Here is a 5,943-nt window from a genome sequence, read left to right as displayed (position 1 = left end):
ACTGCTAATGGTCAAACCGGACTTGAGATCTGGAGTAAGTACTAAACCTATTTGGTCTGGGCTGTCCCTTTTCAGCCCAGGTGAATTACAACCCAGTGATGGGATTGTGCACTTGATTTTTTTTTTGTTTGTTTTTTAGTGACAGGGTCTTACTATATAACTCAGGATGATTAGAGATTTATCGACGATCCTCCTGCCTGGGCCTTCAGAGTACTGGAGATACAGATGGGTGACACTCTAATTGGCTAGATATTTTGTTGAATAAGGTCTTTTAATCCTAGAAATACTCTTAGGGTTGAACAAACAATAACTCTTATGCTATGTCTCTGGATGATAAGCAATATCAATATCAATAGCACCTTACCTCCATGTGTCCTGTTTCCATGCACTTCAGGGATGCATCTATTGCTTTTCATCAATCATTAAAGCTTATGTTTATACCCAAATAGTTTTCTTGAATAACCTTGTTAAAACTATCCATCCAATCTTAGTCCATTTCTTATGTAACAAGGCTTATTGTTGTATAAATTAAATCAGCATTTGAATATGAACATAACAATGAAAGTATCTCATGTAAAGAATATATTTTGCCATAATTGAAGAAAAAGCCTCTAAATGCTGTAAAATAATATCAATTGTATTAAGTTGTTAGGTGAAGTAGAACTTTGGCCAGAAGAGTAAATAAAGACATTTGTTGCTTGTATAGTATAAGGCCACTCTTTGAGGCAAAATGCAATCAAGGATGGCACCAGCTGTATTTTCTAATCATTCCATGTCAAGTTTTTGACTCATTGTCTGGCAATGGTCATAAGGCCTTAATTAAAATCTAGAAAGAATTCATGTTCTCTTCATTCACCTCTTGACTGTCTCTCATGTCTCACTTTAAACAGAAAAGAAGAAATTATGCAAAGCTCACTCTTATATCTTACCTAGTAATGATCTGATCTAAATTGTCAGAGGTTAAACATGATAACGGGAGGTCACATTTACATAAGGTCAGTGAATAGAACTTCTGGACATGGTAACAGTTTCCTACATGATAATTGTGCTAGATCATATAAGTGACCAGAGAAGAATCAGCTATCACAACATTTTCTTCTATTCAATAAACCCAGGTACTGAGAAGTGGACCTTTGGAATCCAGGTGAACACTCTGCCTTTGGGATAAATCTCTGCTCTTTCAAATGGTATTTTGGTCTGCTTGACAGAAAAAAGAGGAGTTCCACTCTCCACAACCTGAAATAGACAACATTGAACATAGCTGAGATTTTTCACATCTGCACTGAAATGTCTATTCAGTAATCTTAGTGGCTTCTTCTTAGATGGGCAGTGTTGTTTGTTTTCAGCTGAATTCATTTGTGTTTCTTTTAAAATTTTGTGGCCTTATGGCAACTCTTCTACCTAGTCTGATAACACAATGCCAGTGAGGCAATTGGCTTAAGCTCTGTACACACAATCCTTCCTCAGCTTTGCTTTCCTGTGAGATGAAAGATCAGAGTATCCCTTGTCAAGCTAAAGTAATCAAATCTGTGATTGAGACCCACATGTCCATAATATAGAACAGTGTCTGGTGTTCTCAGTGGACTGAACACATGCAGTGAATGGGTCATTGTATGCAGTTCCAGTGTCTCAGAAAACTGTATACATCTACTGTCTGGGTCTTTGTGTGGATGTTCAACATTCTGCCTATACTATGTACAAACAGTGACTGCCCCATGTCAGCCTTCTGAAATTTTGCTTTCACTCATCGTATTGGATGCACAGTGTTATAAATTTAGATTTATTTCTTTATAAATCTTGTTACACTATTTGTTTGTGTTGTGTCACATGAAAACTTGTAATAATAGGGAGCATAATCTATTAAAAACTAATATGTAAATTAAATGATTCTAACATTAATGGTAAGTAATTTTAAAACTTTTGTGGCTAAATTAGCCATGGGATTATATGATGGTAAGACTAAAGAACATACATACACAAACGCAAATATAGAAAGGGACAACATTCGTAAAATTTTATAGGAACATTTAAGTTCTTGTTTTTGATTTAAAGAATCTTGCACAGTAAATTGTAAAAGTCATACAAGAAACATGATGTCAACCTTTAATCAAAGATGCACTTTCAAAGAAAGGGCCCTGGCCCTGGATCAAAAGCTTGACGAATGAATCTACAGTGACATATTTTAGGTTAAGACCAAATGTTATGGACATATGCCATTTTGTATAATTACCCTCTTCAACCAACCTCTTCTCCATTAACTATTTTTCTTCACATCAGTAAAGAAGGCTTTTATGTCACATCAGAACAATGAAGTAGTATGAGCATGAATGTTCAAGTATAAATGTATGTGGTAGGATGGTGTTCAGGTATACGAAGACATCATATGATGCACAAGTCCAGTGAGTATAGATTAAATAGAAAACAATGTAAGAGTATATTATTCACTCTAGAAAATAACTGTTCAACACCTTGAAGTGTTCAAGAGTATTAGACATTGAAATGACACTATTAACAATAGAAGGTGAAAAGGCATAGAGAGAACTGTTGGTTTCATTTTTCCTGATTTTTAGAGTTGATTTTATTCTTTTAATATAGAAGTATCAATGAAAGTTCCCTAATCATCATTATTCTGCTGGCTTGATAGCCAACCTCTGGTCCAGTCCCACTCCACCTTGGTTTCAGACATTTATCTTTTGGATGATCCTCTATCAGATGACATGTGACATTAAGGTAACTCTGTATGATCAATAGCACATCATAGAAATGGTAGAAAGTCATTTCCACGATTTGATTTGAAAGGATCATTGGGTCTTCCTTGGTGTTTTTGTCTTTCTGTCTATCTTTTACTATTCATTCTGGGGCAAGGCAGTTTCCATGACATGAAAAACCTCTGGAGGAGCTCATGTGAGGAATTGATAGTCGTTGGACATTTTTTTTTCTGATTATTTTTTTGCATTAGCTGGAACTTCTAGGTTTATTTGAATTAAAATTGAATAAGAGAAGGATTCCTTATCTCATTGTTAACCTTGGAAGTAAAGTATTGTATATTTTAAAATTAAATAATGTTAAAGTTTGAAAAGATATTCTATCAAGTTAAAGAAGTTCCCTTCTGCTCTGATTTTTCTTTTACACCATTGATAGGTACTGAATTTGTTGTGGAAGCTGTCAGATTTGGACACAATTCTAATATTTTATCTATTGTGTTGGTACTGTCATCTATTGGTTATCAGGTTTCATTTAGATTCAGGTAGTCTCAGTCTTTGTATAAAAATATGGAGCCTGGACATTTTCATATTGTGCAGTGAGACGCTTGGTTTCAGTTTTACTTACAACCACAACTCTTATGTTAAAATAAAAATAATATTGCGCACAGGTTTCCAGTGGCACCCGTAGTTAGCTCTAATACAGCTTTCCTTTGCTTCCAGCACAGATTACCACAGTTGGTTTATTGCTCCTGACCTTTACTAAATGGAAAGTGAAGTAAAGGAGGAAAAATTATGACAATTAGAGATGAGTGATGTGAGATAAAGAATTAAAAAAATAAATCACTTAGTGTTCAGTCTCCTGATGTAAAGAAAACACTGGGTAGGTTGTCTCTACCAGCAGAGGAGGCAAATACAGGCTCTCAATGAGCCACGCGCATGACTTCAAAGACATGAGCACACCAGTTGGCAATAAATATTTATAAATGAGACTGAGGTATTTAGACCATTAGCCTGCCACATATGCCTTCCACACAATGAAATATGAAGCCTAAATCATGATAAAGACAGGCAGAACAAATAATCGAGGGGCTAAATTTAGGCTCGGGTAAATGTTCAGATGCATTTTAAAATATGGATCTATGTACACAGGCATTTCAGGCAAAGTTAAGGTTTAAAATAGTCAACAGCTGCTTCCTATTTCTTTTGTTGTTTCTTGTATATTTCTCTCTGCCCTTACACTCTTGCTCGATAATCCCCCACCATGTCCAATGTAAACCAAAGCTTTTATATTTTGTCAGACTATGTGATATTTTGTTAAAATGAGGAAGAAGGACATGACTCCAAGAAGCATAGTTGTTTCATGCTAGTCAGATTTCAAACATTGTTCAGAGTCGAAGCTAAAGTTTTCCCAGTTTGGTGTGTCCTAGCACAGTTTTTAATCTTACAGTGACCATTCTGTCCATTTACCTATGATTATCACGGACTGAGGAGTTTCAGATCAGAATATAAGCTCTTAAATTAAAAAAAAAGGTTTAGGTGAAACATAGAGTTTGTTATAAATTCTGGAGTCATCACTGAGACAGAGGGGAGCATAAGCTAATGAGAAGAGATAATTTACACCAAATAGTTAAGTCTGGTATCCCCTCCAATGGGATGGATAGATTTCCTAAGGACTCTGAACATCCCTCTGTACGTGTTGATCTGGGGCACTGGCTAACTCCATTATTGAGATGGAACACAATAAACCAGCAACATCTCTAGAGTCATCATTATGTTATAGGCAAGTATGCTGTCTTAGGTTCTCATTGCTAGGGTAAACACTGTGACCAAAAGCAGCTTGGGAAAGAAAGGTTTATGTTATCTTACAGTCTATTATGAAGGTTAGTTAGGACAGGAATTCAAGGAAGAAACTTAGAGGTATGAACTGTGGAAAAAAAAAAAGACATGGAGAAAAAAACTGATTATATTATTGTCTCTTCCTGATCACAGCTTCCTACATACTGAATCTGAGAAAATATAACCAGATTATTTCACCCCAATGATGCTGGTTTCTTCTTTTTAAAAATTTTTTTTATTAGATATTTCTTATTTACATTTCAAATGCTACCCTGAAAGTCCCCTATACCCTCCTCTGGCCCTGCTCCCCAATCCACCCACTCCTGCTTCCTGGCACTGGTATTCACCTGTACTGGGGCATATAAAGTTTGCAAGACCAAGGGCCTCTCCTCCCAATGATGGCTGACTAGGGCATCTTTTTTTTTTAATTTTTAATTAGATATTTTCTTCATTTACATTTCAAATGCTATCCCAAAGTCCCCTATACCCTCCCCCCCACCCTGCTCTCTTACCCACCCACTCCCACTTCTTGGCCCTGGCATCCCCCTGTACTGGGGCATATAAAGTTTGCAAGACCAAGAGGCCTTTCTTCTCAATGATGGCTTACTAGGCCATCTTTTGCTACATATGCAGTTAGAGACACGAGCTCTGTGGGTACTGGTTAGCCCGGGGATCCACCTCATAATCAGCCACCAAACGCAGATACTATTGCACATGCCAGCAAGATTTTGCTGAAAGAACCCTGATATAGCTGTCTCATGTGAGGCTATGCCAGTGCCTGGCAAATACAGAAATGGATGCTCACAGTCATCTATTGGATGGAACACAGGGTCCCTAATGGAGGAGCTAGAGAAAGTATCCAAGGAGCTGAAGGGGTCTGCAACCCTATAGCTGGTCTCTTCTTAATCACAACTAATTTTTAAACTCCAGCTTACCACCATCAATTGTCCCAGTAAATCAAAGAATTCACTTTTGAGACATTAGTATCTTCTTAATCATTGCTCAATATTTACCCTATGTTGAAAGAGCCACCAATTCTTCATTTAAAATGTCACATGAATGGCACCAATAGAGTCCTTAAAGAACACTCAAACTTCCCCTCTGGATCTTATGTTCATAAGCCAGTTCTCTATTGTCTGTTCCGCTCTCATTAATTTTTTTTCCCCAAATTCTCACAGCAGCTCATTTAGTTCTATACACTCAATGGATTTTCCAGCCTAAAGTTTCAAATTCCTTCCACAACCATTGTCAAAACAACTTGGTCAGATTTGTCACAACAAATCTTGTTACCAATTTCTGTCTTAGTTAGGTTTCCATTGTTGTCATAAATACCATGACCAAAAGCAACTTGGGAATAAGGGGTTCACTTTATCTCATGGTTTCCAGTCTATCATGAAAGGAT

This window comes from Mus caroli, unplaced genomic scaffold (genome assembly GCF_978045245.1).
Source record: "Mus caroli unplaced genomic scaffold, Mus_caroli_1 scaffold_15, whole genome shotgun sequence".
Taxonomy (NCBI): domain Eukaryota; kingdom Metazoa; phylum Chordata; class Mammalia; order Rodentia; family Muridae; genus Mus; species Mus caroli.
The sequence above is the reverse complement of the archived record's forward strand: the minus strand, read 5'-3'. Positions refer to the sequence as shown.